Below are 23,381 nucleotides of genomic sequence, written 5' to 3'. Positions count from 1 at the left end.
TTCCATGAGAGATTTGGGTGATTTCTCCATGATGGATTATATGTGTTTCCATAAGGTTCACCCATATAATTTACCTCTGCTATTGCAGGGTTTTTAGGATCATAAGCTTCTTCTTCAGAAGATGCCTCTTGAGTACTGTTGGATGCAGCTTGCATTCCATTCAGACTCTGATAAATCATATTGACTTGCTGAGTCAATATTTTATTCTGAGCCAATATAGCATTCAGAGTATCAATTTCAAGAACTCCCTTCTTCATAGGCGTCCCATTACTCACAGGATTCCTCTCAAAAGTGTACATAAACTGGTTATTAGCAACCATGTCAATGAGTTTTTGAGCTTCTGCAGGTGTTTTCTTTAGGTGAATGGATCCACCTGCAGAGGTATCCAATGACATTTTAGCTAATTCAGACAGACCATCATAGAATATGTCCAGGATGGTCCATTCTGAAAGCATGTCAGAAGGACACTTTTTGGTCAGTCCTTTGTATCTCTCCCAAGCTTCATAGATGGATTCACCTTCTTTCTGTCTGAAGATCTGAACATCCACTCTAAGCTTACTCAGCTTTTGAGGAGGAAAGAACTTGGCTAAGAAAGCCTTAACCAGCTTATCCCAAGAGTTCAGGCTATCCTTAGGTTGAGAGTCCAACCATATTCTAGCTCTGTCTCTCACATCAAAAGGGAAAAGCATGAGTCTGTAGACTTCAGGATCTACTCCATTAGTGTTAACAGTATCACAGATCTACAAGAATTCAGTTAAGAACTGAAAAGGATCTTCAGATGAAAGTCCATGAAACTTGCAATTCTGCTGCATCAGAGAAACTAATTGAGGTTTAAGCTCAAAATTGTTTGCTCCAATGACAGGAATGGAGATGCTTCTTCCATGTAAATTGGAATTAGGTGCAGTAAAGTCACCAAGCATCCTCCTTGCATTATTATTATTTTCGGCTGCCATCTCCTCTTCCTGTTCGAAAATTTCTGAAAGGTGCTTGCTGGATTGTTGTAATTTAGCTTCTCTTAGTTTCCTCTTCAGAGTCCTTTCAGGTTTTGGATCTGCTTCAACAAGAATATTCTTGTCCTTGCTCCTGCTCATATGAAAAAGAGGGACAGAAAAATAATAATAATAGGGGTCCTTTTTACCACAGTATAGAGGTCTACTTATGTAAGTAGAAGAAAAGAAGAAGAAAAAATTCGAACACAGATGGAAGAGGGGGTTCGAATTTGGGTGAGATGAAGTGTTAATAGATGAATAAATAAATAGAAGGAGATAAGAGAGAGAGAGTTTTCGAAAATAATTTTTGAAAAAGAGTTAGTGATTTTCGAAAATGGTTTTTGAAAAAGGTTAGTAATTTTCGAAAATTAAAATAAAAAATTAAAATAATTAGTTAATTAAAAATAATTTTTGAAAAAGAGGGAAGATATTTTCGAAAATTAGAGAGAGAGAGTTAGTTAGGTGGTTTTGAAAAAGATAAGAAACAAACAAAAAGTTAGTTAGTTAGTTGAAACAAATTTGAAAATCAATTTTGAAAAGATAAGAAGATAAGAAGTTAGAGAAGATATTTTAAAATCAAATTTTTGAAAAAGATAAGATAAGAAGATATTTTTGCAAAGATATGATTAGAATTGGTTTTGAAAAAAAATTTGATTTTTAAAATCACAATTAATGACTTGATTCACAAGAAATCACAAGATATGATTCTGGAACTCAAAGTTTGAATCTTTCTTAACAAGCAAGTAATAAACTTGAAATTTTTGAATCAAAACATTAATTGATGATGTTATTTTTGAAAATTAGGAGAAAAAGATAAGAAAAAGATTTTTGAAAAATATTTTAAAAATTTTCGAAAATAAATAAGAAAAATGAAAAAGATTTGATTTTTAAAAAAAGATTTTGAAAAAGATAAGATTTTTAAATTGAAAATTTGATTTGACTCATAAAAACAACTAGATTTTAAAATTTTTTGAAAAAGTCAAATCTAATTTTTGAAATTTTAAGAGAGAAAAAGGGGAAGATATTTTTTTTTGATTTTTTGAATTTTTATGATGAGAGAGAAAAATTAAAACATCATTTTCATGTTTTTCTCTTTTCTTTTTGGATCAAAACAAGGAATGCATGCAAGAACACTATGAATGTCAAGATGAACACCAAGAACACTTTGAAGATCATGATGAACATCAAGAACTTATTTTTGAAAAATTTTTTTATGCAAAGAATACATGCAAGACACCAAACTTAGAAATCTTTAATGCTTAGGCACTAAGAATTCACGAATGCATATGAAAAACACCATACAACACAAAACAAGAAAACATCAAGATCAAACAAGAAGACTTACCAAGAACAACTTGAAGATCATGAAGAACACTATGAATGCATGAATTTTTTTTTTGAAAATTTTATGCAAACTTTAAAACATGCAATTGACACCAAACTTTCAACTTGACTCAAGACTCAAACAAGAAATACAAAATATTTTTTTGATTTTTATGATTTTATGATTTTTTTGTATTTTCTTTTAATTTTTTCGAAAATCATTTTGAAAAAGAAAAATAAGGATTCCAAAATTTTTAATATGAATTCCAGGAATCTTATGCTCTTTAGTCTAAAGCTCCAATCAAAGGGTCAGGCATGGCTTAATAGCCAGCCAAGCTTTAGTATGTAACTCAGACATGACACGCCTGACATTTCCTATCCAGAAGAATTAGACATGGCTTTACAGCCAGCCAGGCTTCAACATGCTTCATGAAACACTAGAATTCATTCTTAAAAATTCTGAAGAAAAATATATTTTTGAAAACATTTATTTAAATTTTTTTTTCGAAAACAAAGGAGAAATTTTTGGAAGGTTTTTGAAAAAATTTTGAAAATAAAACAGAAAGAAAATTACCTAATCTGAGAAACAAGATGAACTATCAGTTGTTCAAACTCGAACAATCCCCGGCAACGGCGCCAAAAACTTGGTGCACGAAATTGTGATCTCAGGCAACGGCGCCAGAAACTCTGTACGCACGTCTTAATAAATCGTTTTTCATTCACAACTTCGATACAACTAACCAGCAAGTGCACTGGGTCGTCCAAGTAATAAACCTTACGTGAGTAAGGGTCGATCCCACGGAGATTGTTGGCTTGAAGCAAGCTATGGTCACCTTGTAAATCTCAGTCTGGCGGATATCAAAAGGTTATGGAGTTTTCGAACATAAATAATAAATAGATAGAAAATAAGGATAGAAACACTTATGTATATCATTGGTGAGAATTTCAGATAAGTGTATAGAGATGCTTTCGTTCCTCTGAACCTCTGCTTTCCTACTGTCTTCATCCAATCAGTCTTACTCCTTTCCATGGCAAGCTTTCTGTAAGGGCATCACCGTTGTCAATGGCTACATCCCATCTTCTTGTGAAAAAGGTCCAAATGCTCTGTCACGGCACGGCTAATCATCTGAGGTTCTCGATCATACTGGAATAGGATCCATTGATCCTTTTGCGTCTGTCACTACGCCTAGCACTCGCGAGTTTTAAGCTCGTCACAGCCATCCCTTCCCAGATCCTACTCGAAATACCACAGACAAGGTTTAGACTTTCCGGATCTCAAGAATGGCCATCCATGGGTTCTAACTTATACCACGAAGACACTAATAACTCGGACTCGGTCCCCTGTATTAGATATCCAAGAGATACTCATTCAATCTAAGGTAGAACGGAAGTGGTTGTCAGGCACTCGTTCATGGGGAATGATGATGATTGTCACGTTCATCACATTCATGTTGAAGTACGAATGAATATCTTAGAAGCGGAATAAGTTAAATTGAATAGAAAAATAGTAGTACTTTGCATTAATCTTTGAGGAACAACAGAGCTCCACACCTTAATCTATAGAGTGCAGAAACTCTACCGTTGAAAAATACATAAGTGAACATAGGGTAAGCATGGCTGAGTGGCCAGCCTCCCATGGAGGTCTAGAGATCTAAAAATGATCAAAAGATGTCTAATACAATAGTAAAAAGTCCTATTTATACTAAACTAGTTACTAGGGTTTACAGAAGTAAGTAGTTGATGCATAAATCCACTTCCAGCGCCCACTTGGTGTGTGCTTGGGCTGAGCTTGAATTTTACACGTGTAGAGGTCAATCTTGGAGTTGAACGCCAGTTTGTAACGTATTTCTGGCGTTCAACTCTGGCTTGTGACTTGTTTCTGGCGTTTAACTCCAGACAGCAGCGTAGAACTGGCGTTCAACGCCCTTTTACGTCGTCTAAACTCGGCCAAAGTATAGACTATTATACATTGATGGAAAGCCCTGAATGTCTACTTTCCAACGCAATTCGAAGAGCGCCATTTTCAGTTCTGTAGCCCCAGAAAATCCACTTTGAGTGCAGGGAGGTCAGAATCCAACAGCATCAGCAGTCCTTCTTCAACCTCTGAATCTGATTTTTGCTCAAGTCCCTCAATTTCAGCCAGAAAATACCTGAAATCACAAAAAAACACACAAACTCATAGTAAAGTCCAGAAATGTGAATTTAACATAAAAACTAATGAAAACATCCCTAAAAGTAACCAGATTCTACTAAAAACATACTAAAAACAATGCCAAAAAGCGTATAAATTATCCGCTCATCAATACGCATTCAAGCCATTACTAATAGAACAGAGGTGGTTGTCAGGCACATGTTCATAGGTAAGAATGATGATGAGTGTCACGGATCATCACATTCATCAAGTTGAAGAACGAATGAATATCTTAAAGAAGAAGTAGGCGCGAATTGAATAGAAAAACAGTAGTACTTTGCATTAATTCATGAGGAACAGTAGAGCTCCACACCTTAATCTATGGTGTGTAGAAACTCCACCATTGAAAATACAAAAGTAATAAAGGTGTTCATTGGCTTCGGCCCCAGAGGGGGAACCAAAAGAACCAAGATGAAAATACAATAGTAAAAGGTCCTATTTATAGAGAACTAGTAGTCTAGGGTTTATAGAAATAAGTAATTAATGTAGAAATCTTCTTCCGGGCCCACTTGGTGTGTGCTTGAGCTGAGCATTGAAGCTTTCACATGTAGAGACTTTTCTTGGAGTTAAACGCCAGCTTTTATGCCAGTTTGGGCGTTTAACTCCAGCTTTTGTGCCAGTTCTGGCGTTTTGACGCCAGAATTCTTAAGCTGACTTGGAATGCCGGTTTGGGCCATCAAATCTTGGGCAAAGTATGAACTATTATATCTTGCTGGAAATCCCAGGATGTCTACTTTCCAACGCAATTGAGAGCGCGCCAATTGGGCTTCTGTAGCTCCAGAAAATCCACTTCGAGTGCAGGGAGGTCAGAATCCAACAGCATCTGTAGTCCTTTTTCAGCCTCTGAATTAGATTTTTGCTCAGGTCCCTCAATTTCAGCCAGAAAATACCTGAAATCACAGAAAAACATACAAACTCATAGTAAAGTCTAGAAATGTGATTTTTAAATAAAAAATAATAAAAACTAACTAAAACATACTAAAAACATACTAAAAACAATGCCAAAAAGCGTATAAATTATCCGCTTATCAGATGACTTCTTGAATCCTCCCCTCTTATGTCTGGATTCACCACAGTTTGAGCACCTCTGAATCTGTCCCCTCCTAGACAAGTGGGACTGACTGCTGTCCGGAGCTTTATCTGGTCCTCTCTTCCTCTTTTTGACTGGTCTGTGGCTAGGCTTTCGATAAGGAGGCGGCATGACATCATCAAAATTGGTCTTCTCCCACAAATCTGGGACATTTAAAGGATTGATCACCGAATCATAGCACTTGACATATGCAGGCTTCTTGTAGCAGTCATCAACAAATGCATCTATGTCAAGGCCCTTAAAATTGATGCAGCTTATGGCATGTGTGCAAGGAATACTACTAAGCTGCCACTTCCTACAAGAACACTCATGAGCAGACAGATCAACAACAAATTTATTCAACCCATTAACAACCTCATATGTTTGTGCAGCAAGCCAGTAAAGCCTGCACTCACCAGCTGATCTGTCTCTCCTCTCTAGCTTCATCCTAATGCGAGGTAAAACTGTACCATTAAAATTTTTAATTCTTTCTCTATTAACAGCCCATCTACTCATCAAATAAATCCTGATGTCCTCCAACATTGTAACTATAGGCTTCTCCCTAGACTCTACTATTACACCATTAAAGCTCTCACATATGTTAGTTGTTTACAAGAGTGTCACATTTAGAAACAAATGTTGCACACGTACCTGATTCGAGATGACTGCCACGAGAACGAGCTCCCCTCACACTCTTTCTCACACTCCAAATGTAGTGACGGTACTCCTCAGGCTACCACGAATCTCTGTTAGAGTATCATAGAAGGTGAAGGATCAGTTTTCCCTTGTGTAACGTTACTCAAACAATGAAGCCCTTTCGCGGGAATAAAAATCGAAGCGTTAAAGGGTTCAGGGTCAAAATTGTCATTAAAAAGTTTTTAACGCACTTGAGGATGATTTTAAAGTGTTTTTGAGCGTTCAGGATGATTTTAATAACAAAAAAAGGTCGGGGATGAATTTGATTCTCCCTCAGACCTTAGGGACGATTTTAGTACTTAACCCTATATAATATGTATGGTATTGTGAAAACTTAGGCTAGATGACTATAGGATAAGTTGAATATGTGTTTGGAGCATGTTTAATGATTTTAGTTGTCAATGTATGTTAAAATGATAAGGTATGATCAGATTAATGATTCATTGATGTGAATGTGGTTGGTGTTGGTAAAATGGATTGATGAATGATGATTTTGATGCTAATGGATGAGGATTTGGAATTGTGAATATATGAATGTTAATAGATTGGTAATTGTGTTTGTATATTTGAGAATTCATGGAATGAAGTGGTTTAAATTTAGGCATGGTTGGTTGTGATTGGATATGGAGTTGTGTTGGGTGTATTTGGAGTCATTTTTAAATGTAGAACTTTGGTTTTGATAAAGGAAATTAGTGAAATAGAAGTTTAGAAGTCTGGTGAAAACTTGGTTTTTAATTGAACTTCGGTGAGCCATAACTCAGATTCCGGACCCCCAAATTATTTCAAACTTGTTTCTTATAAAAATTGGATTCGCGAAGTTTATGCTGTTTGAAGAATGGATGAAAAATGTTTTAAAACAAGAAAGTTATGTGCGTTAAAAAGTTAGAGTGCAAAGCTGAGAATTCTACAGCATTCAACACTTTTACCAATCTGTAGAACTTGCATACACGACCAACGCACGCGATGCGACCAACCTTTTTGGGTTGGGCATCTCGCGTACGCAAGCAAGGCACTTGCATATGCGAGCAGAAAAAACTCGCCCACACGTATGTGTGGCCCACGTGTACGCATGACCCATGAAATCAGAAAAGTGAGTTTTGTGTTTTTAAATATAATTTTGAACCTCTAAACCTCGAATTTTACTCTTTTAGACCCTAAGGATTAGTTTTAAGTGTAGTGACGAGATTAAGTTATGAAAGGAGAGGTTACTTAGAAGTGAAGAAAGGTTTAGAAGGATAAAATTGGGGTTGGGGAAGTGTAGAATTGGTGATGATGTATGAATGATGAATTGAGAATGGTAAGGTTTGACTTGTGATGTGACTGAATTGAGGGGTGAATGTTGAGATTGATGATCACTGAGTATGGATGAAATGGTCGAGATGGCAAGGTCTAGGTGCATACCTGCTTGCATATTAACTTAAAAATATGTTCGGATGGCAAGTTGAGGACGGAGGATTCCCTCTCTTGTCGTGATGGTAATGTGGGAAAGGTGGAAAGACACTCTCCTTCATATTATTTTTCACACATTCTTCTCGGGTTGCAAGGTGGAAAGACACACTCCTTCGACGTGAAAAGGCAGTCTCCTTTGTGAAACCTCCAGGAGAAGGTGAAAAGGAACTCTCCTTCATTAAGGTTCCTCCTGGGGATGCGCAATGATGAGCGGATATTTTATACGCTTTTTGCCATCATTTTCATATAGTTTTTATTATATTTTATTTAAGTTTTATTAAGTTTTCATAGGTTTTAGTAAAAAATTCACATTTTTAGATTCTACTTTGAGTTTGTGTGTTTCATCCAATTTCAGGTATTTTCTGGCTGAAATTGAGGAGCTTGAGCAGAAGTCTGATTCAGAAGCAGAGAAAGGACTGCAGATGTTGTCAGGATCTGACCTCCGTGCACTCGCAAGCATTTTTTTGAAGCTATAGAAGTCCAAATGGCTCGCTCTCAAAAGCTATAGAAAGCTAACATCCAGGACTTTTCAGAAATATATAATAGTCTTTACTTTGGTTCAGAATTAAGGCCCAAAACTGACGTTGAACGCCAGCCACCAGCCCCAGTCTTGGCGTCCAGTGCTCACAAGGGAGCAACTGGAGTCCAACGCCCAAAAGGGGGTTCCTAGCCAGCGTTCAACACCCCTAAGGGACATTATCAAGTGAGAGACACTTAAGCTCATCCCAAACACTCACCAAGTGGGCCCCAGAAGTGGATTTTCGCACTATCAACTTAGTTTATCATATTTCTGTAATCCTTAGTCATTAGATTAGTATATATAGGAGAAGATCAACCATGTTTAGGATCTTCTTCCTCCCCCATTAGTTTCAAACACTATTATGTACAGTATGAGTCACTAAACCTCCTAGGTTAAGGTTAGGAGCTCTGCTGAGTTTTATGGATTAATAAAAGCACTACTGTTCTATTTTAATTCATGTTTGATTCTCTTCTAAGATGTATCTTCGTTCTTCAACCTTATGAATGAGTTGAATCATCACAAGTTATCTGTATTCTACATTGGTTCAGCGAGTGTCTTTCATCGGATATCAATGAACCACTAGCTTGAGGATACATCTCTTAGACGGCTAATCCACGACTTCGTTGGGGACTTCTCAAGACATCAGTTCCACTGAGGTATGGGGAGATTAAAGTCTTTGTGGTAAAAGCTAGAATCAAGGTGCAGCATTCTCTGGTCTGGAAGATTCGACCTTGTCTGTGGTGTTTTGAGTAGGATCACCAAGGGGATGAACTGCAGGAGCTTCACCCTCATTCAAACTAGATGCGCACTAAACCTGGTGTTTAGCCTAGAGGAAGATTGACGGCCTCTCAACCGGTGTTGATCACATACAGTCTGCTATAGAAAAAATCATTCACAGTTGGAGTAGACAGTAAGAACGTATTGATCCAGAAGAACAAAGCATCTCCAAAGCCTTAACCATCTTCTTATCATTAGATTCACAACCACTGAGTAACGTTATTTTTATTTTACTTTTATGCACTTAAACAACTACATATCTTTTCCAATCGCCTGACTAAGATCTACAATGTGTCCATAGCTTGCTTCAAAATAACAATCCTCGTGGGATCGACCCTGACTCACCTCAGGTATTACTTGGACGACTTAGTGTACTTGTTGGTTCAGTTGTGCGGAGTTAATTTTCGTGCACTAAGTTTTTGGCGCCTGACGAGAGAACTTTTGCGTGGTCTAGAAATTTGCGGATAAATCCTCGTTGCAAATATAGTTTCTAAACCTTCAAAAGTCCTTTCATACAAACGTTTTGGGTGTCACAAGTAACAAACCCCTTTTAAAAATTGTTAACCGAGTATTCAAACCTCGGGTCGTCTTCTCAAGGAACTGCAAGGAAGTATGTTCTTATTATTGGTTATGGAGGTTGTAAATTCGGGGTTGAGAGTGAAGAGTAGATATGACAAATAATTTAAATGGCAATTAAAATAAATAAATACTGTAAAGCAAGCTTTTGGCAAGGTAAGAGAAATCGGAAGTCTAACTTAGTTATCTCTCTCAACAATAATGAAAGTTGAATCTAAATTCTACTTAGTTAACCTTTACTAAGGTAAAGGAAAGTCAAGGGACTAATTAGTTTGACCTTCGAATCCTATTTATTTCCTAAGAAAAAGTTGGGATTATTGAAGTTCAATTCAATTAGCAAGATAACGATTATCAATTATGCTGAGTTTAATAATGTTGAGTTACCGATTTCTTAACCAAGACCAAAAGGGAAAAAATAAAATTATTGGAATAAAAATGTCCTTAGATGAAAAGCAATGGTAACACAAATTAAGGAGAAAGCAATCAATAACTGAAATACCTCAAATAATCATTAATTCAAATCATAACATGGAAAGGGTTCATAAGTCAAGTTGGCAACATTTATAGGTACGAATAAAAGCATTAAAGTAAATATTAAACCTGGATCGAGAGTCATTCTTACAAACTAAGAGAAGTCCTAAATCCTAATCCTAATTCTAAGAGAGAGAGAGACGAGAGAACCTCTCTCAAACTAAATCTAAATCATGGAAAGTGAAAATCGGCGAGCTCTCTCTGAATGGATGCGTTCCCTCACTTTGTAACCTCTGGTCTATGCCTTCTGGACTTGGATTTGGGCCAAAAAGGGCTTCAGAATTTGCTATGAGCGTTTTCTGCAATTTCTGGTGCGTGGCCTCTGTCACGCGTCCGCGTGGGTCACGCGATCACGTCATTCGGAGCATTTCCTTGCCACGCGGTCGCGTCAGTCATGCGACCGCGTCATGTGCGTTCTGCTTAAGGCGCGCGGTCGCGTCAGTCATGCGGCCGCGTCGTTGCTGATTCGCGCTTGGCACGCGATCGCTTCATCCATGCGATCGCGTGGATGCCCGTTTCTTCAGAAGCTCCGTTTTGTGCTTTCCTTCCATTTTTGTATGTTTCCTTTCCATCCTTTAAGTCATTCCTACCTTAGAAGATCTGAAACTACTCAACACACTAATCACGGCATCGAATGGAAATAAAGGTAATTAAAATAGTTAATATTAAAGCATAGGAAACATGTTTTTCACATACATCACATAATAAGGAAGGGAAAGTAAAACCATGCAATTAATATGAATAAGTGGGTGAAGGATTGAATAAATCACTTAAATTAAGCACAAAATATATCATAAAATATGGGTTTATCAACCTCCTCACACTTAAACAATAGCATGTCCTCATGCTTAATCCAAGGTAAAGAATAAGGTAAGGTTAAAGTGGTGGAATGTTATGCAATGCAATATATTCTAAATGCATCTACCTAAATGAGTCATGCAATTCCAATTTATCAACTCATATATAAAGCTTACATGTAGTCAAATTAATTCACATTCTCAAAGAGTCATATATATATATATATAATAAAACATTTTAGCAAATGAGATGGGAAATAAAAATATTGTACAAACTTGCAAAACAATTAGTAAATTAAGCACAGATATATGTTGATGAGTTATTGAACCCTCACTGGAATTTGTGTTTACCCTCTAGTCACTCAGTATTTATTGGGTTCATTCACTCTATTTTTCTTTTTATTCTTACTTCCTATAACTTTGTTCTTCATCTAACCAATCAACAATTATAGAGTACAGTCATACCAAAAGTCATGAGGTCTTTAACTAAGGTTGTAATGGGGCCAAGGTAAAGGTAAGGATATATGTATAAGGCTAAGTGAGCTAATAAGTGAATCCTTAATTAGACTAAGATCTCACCTAACATACATATTTAGTAGAACAAAACTTTCTTTACCAATTTTCCCATATTATCCCACTTGTTGTTACATGCTCATGTTTCAATTTTATTTTTATCCCATGTGCATTGCTTTTATTTTGCATTGGGAAATTCTTTTGTATCCCCTTTTATTAAATGCTGAAAAAAAATAACTTTTTTTTATGCACATGGTAATTGATCACTTTGATTTCTCATGAGCATGCTTCCCAAATTTTCTGAGTTATTTTATTTCTTTCAACTTTTCTACCTTTTGTTTCTATCATCCATGTTCCCAATAGGTTTCCCACATTTTAATCTATTCATAATTTTCTATCTTAAGCTAACCAATGATTCAACTTAGGATTTTATTTTGTTTTTCTGCTTAAGGCTAGTAGTGTGGCTAAATAGAATAAAAGGGATTTTAAAGGCTCAAGGGGGCTAACAAGGGAGATGTGAAAGGTAGGTTATTTTGGGGTAAGTGAGCTAAAATCAAATGATGGCCTCATCAATAATTCTTTTGGTATGTATCTATATTCTATAATTGGACATATAGATTAAAGCAAAGTAAAGAACATCAGGATAAAAAGAAGCGAAACACACATGAATGAAATTATGGTTTGAATGCAACCATACAATTAAGCTCAATACTCACAGGCTGTGTGTTCTCTAACTCAAGCATCATATATCATTCATATATGTTATGCAGGTTTAGTTAAAAATTCCTATTATTCTCATAAAAAAAATTATTTAGGGTAGCCTTTAAAGTTTTAATGTTCCTCCTTTATGAAATGTTGTCAACTTAACTATATGATGTAATGCTATATATACAAGGTTTATGGATTTAAATCTGTTATGTTCAATTTCCTAGTTTACTTCCTTTTTTATATTTTTCAATTTAAACTATGCTATCTTATGCTAAAAAGGGTAAACTATACTAATTAATCCACTAATAAGTCAGAATTGCAAACTAAACTAAATAACTAAAAATATGAACTAAAAATACAAAATGCAAAAATGCAAAAATAGAGTAAAAATACATAAAAGCAGCAATGTATAAGTACTCAGAAAAAAAAGAAAAATACAGAAAAATATCCAAAATAAAAGAAAAAGAGATGTAGTGGTTCACCAAAATAAAACGCCAGAGATGGCGACCTCCCCACACTTAAAATGAAGCATCGTCCCTGATGCTCAGTCAAGCCGGGTGTGAAGGGGTGTCATCACTGGTAGGGATGGTAGCTGGAGGCTCTGTGGTGGTGGTGGGCTGAGGGTCTGGCTGCAGTAGAGGTGGTGCTGACTGGATCGGGATCTCCGGATCTGCAGCCTCGATCTGATGCATAACCTCCTGATGTGGTGCAGCCTGCTCTGTGTCTGCCTACTGATGGGTCTCTGCCTGGAAATGAGTCTCCTCCTCGGGCTCATCCTCCTCCTCCTCGGATGGCTCAGATGGTGTGTCGGGCTCGGAGGGGATGTCACCACCCTGTCTGATCATCAGCTTCAGATGCGAATAGCGTCGCTAGCTGCGGCGCTCCAATCTCTCATACCGGCGCCAGTTACGGCGCTCCATCTGGTCAAGCTGTCGGAATAGGCGGTGCACGAGGCGGTATACGGGTTCAGAGGCCGGTGGAGGTGTAGTGGTGGCAGCAGGGGCAGCCGTGGATGAAGAGGGTCCAGCAGACGGTGGGGCTGTCTCATCAGTAGCAGTGAAGGGTGGTGGTCTGTAGCCCAAAGCTAGAAAGTTCCTGTTGTGAGGAATGATCTTCCTGCAGTCCGCCGCTGGTGGTCTCTCATCGGCATCCTCCCATGGCACGTCAGCTCGACGGCCTAGCTGTGTAACCAGATACGGGAAAAGGAGGGTGCCTCGGACGTGGACCCTGGCCATATAATGCCGGATAAAGCGTGGTAGATAAAGGTCCTTACCCTCCAGCACACACCATAGGAGGGTGATCATAGCAGCTGGGATCTCCGTCTCATGAGTACTCGGCATGACATAATTGCTCAAGATCTGGTGCCATAACCGAGCCTCATCATTTAAGTACACCCTCTTGATTCCTCTAGGCATGGTAGTGTCCTGACCCATCTCCCAAGGAACAGTCGGGTCGAGAGCTATCCGTGCCTTTACAGCATCCCAATCAAACTGCATCAGGCGCATGTCCTCCTCAGCCTTTGAATAACCATCAGGCTGATCGGACTTGGCGGAGAGCTGGAGAATGTCCTCTATGGCCTCCTCAGTGACCAGAATATGCTTTCCTCTCAGGTTCACTGCATCTAGGGTGGTGATGTAGTAGTTGCAGTAGAATTCCCGGACCCAAGATGCATTAACCTCTGTCAGTGTTCTCTCTAGAAAGAACCAGCCTCTTTGCTTGATTTGCTCAGTGGTGTACTGCTGGAGTGCTTTTGGAATCTTCAGAGTTCTCTCCAGGTATAGATTCCTGGAGTTTGCAAATGCCGGGTACTTCAGCTCACAGTACCGGTTTGCAAATTTTATTGAATCATTTGCAGGGAGCAGCTGGTCAGCTTTTTCCTGCTGTGTAAAGTTCTTCTCCCGCCATGAGGAATCATGCATGAGGGCAATGATGGACTGGGAGGAATCTCCTCTCTTGCGCTTGCCAGTAGCCTTGCCTTTTTCTTTCCTCTGTGAGGCAGACATCCTGAAAAATAGGAAACCAGGATATGGATAAAAATAGGGAAGCAAATAGGCAATTAAACAAAGAAAACTCAAAGCGGCAAAGGAGAATTAGAATGAGGTAAATGAGTCAAGTAAATGTGCATTAAGGATTGTATAATAGTTTAAAATTTGGAAAGGAAGAATTGACAATCCAAAATGTATCAGAATTCAAGTTAAATAGAAAAATTGTCATGATGCCATGGTTAGAAAGTTAGAGGAAAGTGAAAAAAAATCAGAAAAGAGATTTTGAAAAGGTTAGTAATGTTAGAATTTGAAAAAGAAGTTATTAAATTAAAATTAGTGAGTCAGTAAAATGTGGGTTAAGGTAAGTGGCATAAAGAAAATATTCCATATAACAAGGATTCACAATTATGAATAGAATTAACTTACAACCGAACAAGGAAAACAGGGTGATGTTGATTCTAATAGATATAAAGAAAGCAAGAACTGGAATCAGAATATCACAAATGCAGTTTGTAAACCAAGAAATCAAAGAAGATAAGAAAGTCTGCCATCGCATTCATGAAACAGTTTGGTTAAAGCAGAGGACAACAGAGTTCAGATTGTCAAATCAAAACATGAATGAAAACAATTTACAAAAAATTTGGGCAGCATTCCGGCTAAAATTGGATTGTCCCGGAAAATAAACAGCAAACAAGGCAGTACATATGAATAAAAAAAACTTGCTGCAGGTACCTATAATTAATAGAAACATGAAAATTCAGAGTAACAAGCAGCAAATGCAGGAAATTACCGCATATGAACAAGGTCACATGAACAGCAGAATCGCAGTTTTGATAAAACAGAAGCATGAACAGTGCAAGTAAACAGACCTAAATCCACTAACCACAGCCTAATCTACCTAACAACCTAAAATCCACTACAGCATGCATATCTATCTATCCTAATTATAAACAGAAAAAAAATTGTAAAATAACTGCGAAGGACAAAAAGGTGGCGTTCATCGGAACCTGGTAGGCGTGAGGAGTAGAACGGGGTAAGAAAGCGGCTGGGTGGTGGCTGCGGCGGCGTCCGGCGCGGTGGAGGGGCACGGCGGCGCGGTGGCGGCTAAGGGGGCAGTTCGGTCAGGGGAAAGGGAGGGGTAATGGGTGGAATAGGGGAGGGGGTAGGATAGGGGAGAGGGGGGGTGGCACGGCTGGGATGGCCGGCGGTGATGGGTGTTGGTCCGCGGAGGGGAGTGGCGGAGAGGGGGGGAAGAGAGGAAGAAAGAAGAAGAAAGAAGGGGAGGGAGGAAGGGGGCAGGTGGCGGCGGCGTCTGGGCGGTGGTCGGGGTGGCGGCAATGGTGGCTGGGTGGTGGTTGAGAGAAGAGGAGGAAGAAAGGGAGAAGAGGGTTGGGGGGGCTGCGCGATTGATAGGGTTCGCATGGCTGGGGGGTTATATTTTCAAATCCACGCGATCGCGTGGGGGACGCGGTCGCGTGGTGAGGGTGAAAATGGGAGTGACACGATCGCGTGGGGCACGCGATCGTATGAGAGGGGTGGAAGAGGGGATGACGCGATCGCGTGGGTCGCGCGATCGCGTCGTTGGAAAATGTTCTAAACGCACGACTCCAGCACCGTTTCAGCGCAACTCTCTGTCTCGTCCTAGGGTGTTGTGCAATCCATGCGACGCGATCGCGTCGCTCACGCGGTCGCGTGGGATTGGTTTTGTGCAAGTGACGCGATCGCATGGGGAATGCGATCGCGTGGGCCAATTTGTGCAAAACGCACAAGGGCCGCACGATTCCAGCCTAACTCTTTGGACGTTGGATTTTTGACGCCGATCTCCAAGGCACGCGGCCGCGTGGATGACGCAGTCGCGTGGATAGTGTATTCGCAGTATGACGCGATCGCATGGGGCATGCGGTCGCGTCATGCATCCTTTTTTTTTTTGAAATGAATGCAGGATGCAATGCTTAATGTGAATGCTATGCATGATTCCAGGTTTAATAAAATAGAAATAAAATTCAAAAACAAACAAAACAAAATAAAATTAAAATTGCAAAAGGAACGATCATACCATGGTGGGTTGTCTCCCACCTAGCACTTTTAGTTAAAGTCCTTAAGTTGGACATCGGAGGAGCCTCTTGCTATGGCGGCTTATGTTTAAATTTGTCCAAAAATCTCCACCAGTGCTTGGAATGCCAATAGCCTCCGGGATCCCGTACTAGGCATGTAAAGCTTCTGAGCAGCTTCAGACAAATTTTCAGGCTCCCGGAGTGACGAATGTCAGAATAGATTCCAGGATCCCAGGCTTTGCTATTAAATTCGCCTCCGTCTTGATCTACATGTTTCCATTCGGGCGGTTTAAAGAGTAGAATCTCACCATGGTGACCAAACATTCTCCGTGATCCATGCAATTGAGCATGATACCAATCCGTGTACTTTGTGGTGAAGCGTGGAACCTTATTGAACCTTGTGCACCAGCTCTGAGTACGAGCCATTTCCCTCTTACTCTTAAAGCCGCAAAGAGCTCTAAGCTGGCCATCTGTTTCAAGTAAACCATATTCAAGTGAATAAGTAAAGTTAAAGGTTAAGGATTGTACCCACTTGAAGCTTGTATTAGGTGGTAATGGCCTTGGGATAGGTGTTTCCGGTGGTTCTGTAAGTTCTACTCCCTTGTGCTCTTCTGTGAATTCCTCTACTTCCTTACAAGGTTCTACAATTGTATCTGTGTCCTGGTCAAAGTCTTCTATGTCTTCCTCATCATTTGAGTCATAGATTGGAGGTTGAGATAAATCTACCTCCGCATCATCTTCATATTCACTTGGGGAAGATTCTTCGATCTCAGAGAATTCACTTGCGGATGCCAGTTCGTTACTAAGAGAATTTGACTTGTGACTATCATCATCAAGGGAATTTGTGTCCTGGGTTATTCCGTCTGATTCTTCATAAACAACTTGCCTTGGAGATTGTACAATATCCTCCTTAGCATCAACTGTAGCATCCTTGATGGAGTTCTCCTCAGTCTGGATTCCCATGGAGGTTCATCATCTCCTAGATCTTCAACCAACTCTTCTTCTTGAACAATGACAGCTTCTTCTACTTGTTCTAGTACGAATTCGTTCTCTGTCTTATCCACTGGAGTTTCTGGTATCTCCTTCATGCTACGCTCTTTGTTAGACTGTTCACATGGGGCTATGGCTGATCCTTGTGTATTTGAGCGCCTAGAAACCCATTGAATTACTACTTGCTCCAGTTGTCGAATGGTTGTTTGAAATTTATTTACTGTTTCCTTTAGGCGAACCTCTGCTTCTCGGGTTGCCAGACTTGGGCATGATACATAGAGAAGTGGTGGTGGTTGGGAGTGATTGGATTGGTACTGGGGTAAGGAAGGATCATATGGTGGCGAATGGTGAAGAGAAGCTTGTGAGTGTGGTGGTTTGAGGTTATGTTGAAAGGATGGTTTATATGCACGGGGTGGGGCTTGTTGGTAGTTACAAGGTTGTCCACCATATCTTTCAGCTGGGTATGCATTGTAGAATGGTCTTTGTCCAGGATATCTTGGAGGGTGTTGCTGCCTAAAGGGTTGATTAGATCCTCTTGGCTCCATCCATCCTTGATTGGTCTGACCTTGATGCACATTCCTGCTGTAACTTCTATTTCTTTCAACAAAGTTAGAACCAAACTCAAAGCGAGAGGGGTGAGAATTCATGGTAGCAAATAAAGATGAAAAGGAAAAACAAAAATAAATAAATAACCAAAAGAAAAATATTTATAATAACCAATAATAAGGCACACGTTAGCAGTTCCCCGGCAACGGCACCATTTTGACGAGAGAACTTTTGCGTGGTCTAGAAATTTGTGGATAAATCCTCGTTGCAAGTATAGTTTCTAAACCTTCAAAAGTCCTTTCATACAAACGTTTTGAGTGTCACAAGTAACAAACCCCTTTTAAAAATTGTTAACCGAGTATTCAAACCTCGGGTCGTCTTCTCAAGGAACTGCAAGGACGTATGTTCTTATTGTTGGTTATGGAGGTTGTAAATTCGGAGTTGAGAGTGAAGAGTAGATATGACAAATAATTCAAATGGCAATTAAAATAAATAAATACTATAAAGCAAGCTTTTGGCAAGGTAAGAGAAATTGGAAGTCCAACTTAGTTATCTCTCTCAACAATAATGAAAGTTGAATCTAAATTCCATTTAGTTAACCTTTACTAAGGCAAAGGAAAGTCAAGGGACTAATTAGTTTGACCTTCGAATCCTATTTATTTCCTAAGAAAAAGTTGAGATTATTGAAGTTCAATTCAATTAGCAAGATAACGATTATCAATTATGCTGAGTTTAATAATGTTGAGTTACCGATTTCTTAACCAAGACCAAAAGGGAAAAAGTAAAATTATTGGAATAAAAATGTCCTTAGATGAAAAGCAATGGTAACACAAATTAAGGAGAAAGCAATCAATAACTGAAATACCTCAAATAATCATTAATTCAAATCATAACATGGAAAGGGTTCATAAGTCAAGTTGGCAACATTTATAGGTACGAATAAAAGCATTAAAGTAAATATTAAACCTGGATCGAGAGTCACTCTTACAAACTAAGAGAAGTCCTAAATCCTAATCCTAATCCTAAGAGAGAGAGGAGAGAACCTCTCTCAAACTAAATCTAAATCATGGAAAGTGAAAATTGGCGAGCTCTCTCTGAATGGATGCGTTCCCTCACTTTGTAACCTCTGGTCTATGCCTTCTGGACTTGGATTTGGGCCAAAAAGAGCTTCAGAATTCGCTATGAGCATTTTCTGCAATTTCTGGTGCGTGGCCTCTGTCACGCGTCCGCGTGGGTCACACGGTCGCGTCATTCGGAGCATTTCCTTGCCACGCGGTAGCGTCAGTCATGCAACCGCGTCATGTGCGTTCTGCTTAAGGCGCGCGGTCGCGTCAGTCATGCGGCCGCGTCGTTGCTGATTCGCGCTTGGCACGCGATCGCTTCATCCATGCGATCGCGTGGATGCCCGTTTCTTCAGAAGCTCCGTTTTGTGATTTCCTTCCATTTTTGTATGTTTCCTTTCCATCCTTTAAGTCATTCCTACCTTAGAAGATCTGAAACTACTCAACACACTAATCACGGCATCGAATGGTTATAAAGGTAATTAAAATAGTTAATATTAAAGCATAGGAAACATGTTTTTCACATACATCACATAATAAGGAAGGGAAAGTAAAACCATGCAATTAATATGAATAAGTGGGTGAAGGATTGAATAAATCACTTAAATTAAGCACAAAATATATCATAAAATATGGGTTTATCAGCGCCGTTGCCAGGGATTGTTCGGATTTGACAACTAATGGATTATCTTGTTGCTTAGATTAGGTATTGTTTTTAATTTTGTTTGAGTCTTTTATTTTTTTCGAAAAAAAAAATTCAAAAATTTTTCAAATATCTTTGCTTTTCTTTTTTATCTTTATCTTTTTGTTTGAGTCTTTGTTCTTATTCTTGTTAAAGTTTCGAATTTCTTGTTTTCTTTTTCCAAAAAAAAATAGTGTCTTTTGTTTGAGTCTAATGTCAATTCTTAGGTTTGATGTCCTTTGTGTGTTCTTTGTTTCTTTAAATTTTCGAAAATCATTTTGTGCTCTTTCTTGGAATTCAAGTTGTTCTTGTTTCTTTTCTTGTTTTGATCTTAAAAGTTTTAAGTTTAGTGTCTTCTGGTGTTTTCTTTTTTTTGCAATTTTCGAAATTTTGTGTCCTTAGACCTAAAAATTTTAAGTTTGGTGTCTTTTCGTTGTTTTTCTCTTTCTTTATTAATTCAAAAAATAAAAAATATCTTTTCTACTTTTAATTGACATTTTCAAAAATTTCAAAAAAGATCTCAAATTTTAATTTCAAAATCAAAATCTTATCTTATCTTAATTTCGAATTTCAAATTTCAAATCTTATCTTTTAAAATCTTTTCAAATCATTTCTTTTAATTTGATTCTATCTTATCTTATCTTTCTTTTAAAATTTAAAAATCAAATCTTTTTCAAAATTTTATCTTATTGTAACACCCTAACTTTTAGCACGTCATGATCGCACCAAAAGTGAGGCATTACTGACCTGTTTTCCATATTTACTATTTAATACTGAGCCTTTAGTTCAATTTCACGTTTCAATTTTTAAGAAAAAGTTGAAAAGTTTTGTTTCTATTAATTAAAACCACATTTCAAAGATCTTCAAATAATAATAATCACATAATTATTAATAATAATAAATATCATACAAAAGAATTCAAATGAAACTCACATACAATTCCTATCCCTCTGTATAAAATAAAAGCTTAATAACAAAGGTGAGGAAATTCTAGTAAAGCGACTCAACACATAAACTTAACTCAAATAAGACTAATAATTGCCCACAGCTTCAAACTGAGTCTTCGAACCTGTGTCACTGAAAGGGTGGAAGATTTTGGGGTGAGAACAAACCACGCGTTCTCAGTAGAGAATGAAAATGCCGTAAAAGTAGTGAAATAAAATATAAATAATTAACTTTACTTAAAAAAAAAACTATATTTCTATCAAACCTTTTTGAAAATTCTTTTGGTTTTACTTTAGCTAACTAATTACCTCTTTTGAAATCTCTAAACTCAAATCAAATTTTAAATATAAAATTGGTCATATTACCCATCTCTCAGTCACATAATTAATCCTCAACAATCACAACATCAATTCTTAAACACCTCAATACATTCGTAAACTAATAGCACAAGTAAGAGGTCCAAACCAACATACAAACAAGTCAAACAGCAGAATCACAGAGAAGTAATACAAGCAAACACAACCAAATGCAAATGTGCAAACAACATGATGCATGTCTATCCCTAGTGCAGACCATGAGCTCATGTGTCGGTTGCCTACCCACTCCCGACATTACCCGGGCACAAGTCCCAGGTATGGCTTTCCAGATGCATACAGTGTGCTTATAAGTCGTACGGCTAGGCCGCATACAGTGTGACTTTAAGTCGTACGGCTAGGCCGCATACACTGTGACTTTCCAAATCAATAAGCGTACATCTAGAAAACAGTTCTCAGTGTGTGGGCGTCCCCACGTTACATTTGACACTAAGGCCCAAACAATGTCACATCTGCTCTCCTGTGGCAGATAATCTCTTTAATTAATACATTCTTTGATCTTTGTTCTCTGCTCTCCTGTGGTAGAGATTCATTTTCTTAATAAACCGAACTCAAATCATTTTTTTATTTAAAACCAACATCACTCTTTATAACCTTTTCCAAACCTCCAAAACTACTTTATTTACAAGAAGTTCTTCTTTCATACAAAAATCAGTTCTTACTTAACCATGATTTTTCCAAACCAACTTCAAAACCATTTTAGATTTAAACCTCTTTCAAAAGACTAAAAGAATCATTTTTGATAAATCAATAAAACTCATTCCCACTATCTCAAATCGTTTCAAATGCGGATTTATTTTCAATATCAAAGTAACCCTAGATTAAGAAAAGAAAATTATTTTACATAGTATTCAATCAAACCGACTTTCCAACTCAATAATCAGAATTTTCAGCCACAACCAACCAATTCTGCATAATCTCATAAATCAGAACTTTAAACAATTCCATCAAAATCAGAAAACCAACATCAGTCACAGCCTCAATTCAACCAGTCGTAATTCAATTTCATCAATTAAGCACTCACAATAACAAAACTAGTCACGAGATATTTATAAATTATTTGCACTTATTCACTAAACTTTAATGGCATTCATAAATCAAAACGATTAATTTTAAAATAAAATTCCCTACCTCCATACGAAATCAAAACAACGAAAGTTTCGGAAAAGTTTTCTGACCGAACTACTGAAGAAGAAAATATCAGAAATCGTATGTGCTTCCTAGAACTCCAATTGGCCGAACTCAAGAGAAAGAGGAGCTACGTTATCGTCAACTTCTACCGGACAAAAATAATATCAACGTGTAGAAGAGAAAAATACAAACATTTTTATCGGATTAAATTTTTAATTGGAGTTATGAATCACAAAAAATCGAAGCCAAAAATTAATGAAAGGTTACGGCTCATATAAAAGCTCTCTCGGTCTCTCTCTTTTTTTTTTTTCTTTAAGCTCAATTGGTGATGAATAAAGGGAAAAAGAAGATAACTACTATTAATAGAAGATTTGTGGTTATTATGAGTTTTATTAGGTGTCATTAGTATGATATATATCTACATCCATACATGCCACGTTTTCAATTCCTTATATATATATATATATAGAGAGAGAGAGAGAGAGAGTAATCATAGTAAGTGTAGTAAGCATAGTAAGCCACATTCTATTTCTTTCTTCGTTCTTTTAATGGCTTCGGCCATTCTTTTCTTTTTTTTCTTTTTTTTTTAAACTTTAATAATAATAATAATAATAAAAATAAAATCAATTTAATATTTATCTAATTAAAATATTTTTTTATAAATAATTTAAATTTAATAAAATAAATAATAATTAAATTAAACTTTAATAATCATAAAATTTTATTTAATTATTTTTGTTAAAAATAATTTTCTTAAAAATTATATCTTAATATAATATATTAGCTCATAAATAGCTAATTATTTAATTTTTAAAAATCCGGGATTTTACATCCTACCCCATTTATAAAAATTTGTCTTCGAAAATTGATATAAAATGAAAAAAGTCCAAACTAGCTTTACTTTGAACACATTAGGAAAAAAAGCAAAATATTTTGGCATATATAAGATGTAACATATAAGGAAGAAGCTTTAAGGTCTCAACATATATATATATATATATATATATACAGTTTTCAAATCCAGGATATTCTTATGGCTTAAAATATAGGAAAAAGTCTGGCGCAAAGAGGAAGATATAAGATAGGCTCGATGCAAAAAGGTTACAAAGCAGGCTGGTATTAGAATGAAGCTTTAAGGTCTCAACAAAAATATATATATATACAGTTTTCAAATCCAGGATATTCTTATGGCTTAAAATATAGGAAAAAGTCTGGCGCAAAGAGGAAGATATAAGATAGGCTCGATGCAGAAAGGTTACAAAGCAGGCTGGTATTAGAATGACGGGTATATCGTTTGCACATTGAACTCACAAACTCCACCTTCCGCGTCCGCAAAACATATCCTAAAGAACTAAAATATCGCTTGCTATATCTAACGATCGTACGTGTCGCTAAAACAAGTCTCAAGTCACTCAAAAAGATACAAGACCTCAGAGAAAGGACAAACAACAAGGACAATATTCACAAAGATTTC

At 37.5% G+C, this 23,381-nt stretch overlaps 1 non-coding gene across 1 annotated transcript; it reads left to right on the top strand.

Annotated features, from left to right (window-relative positions):
- The first annotated feature begins 449 nt into the window (after nucleotides 1-449).
- Nucleotides 450-557, top strand: LOC112739744 (small nucleolar RNA R71). The gene has a single exon (XR_003170681.1). It is a non-coding gene; the product is annotated as a small nucleolar RNA R71 (small nucleolar RNA).
- The last annotated feature ends 22,824 nt before the right edge of the window (nucleotides 558-23,381 follow it).

The sequence above is a fragment of the Arachis hypogaea genome, chromosome 13, assembly GCF_003086295.3.
Source record: "Arachis hypogaea cultivar Tifrunner chromosome 13, arahy.Tifrunner.gnm2.J5K5, whole genome shotgun sequence".
NCBI classification, from domain to species: domain Eukaryota; kingdom Viridiplantae; phylum Streptophyta; class Magnoliopsida; order Fabales; family Fabaceae; genus Arachis; species Arachis hypogaea.
The sequence above is the reverse complement of the archived record's forward strand: the minus strand, read 5'-3'. Positions and strand labels throughout refer to the sequence as shown.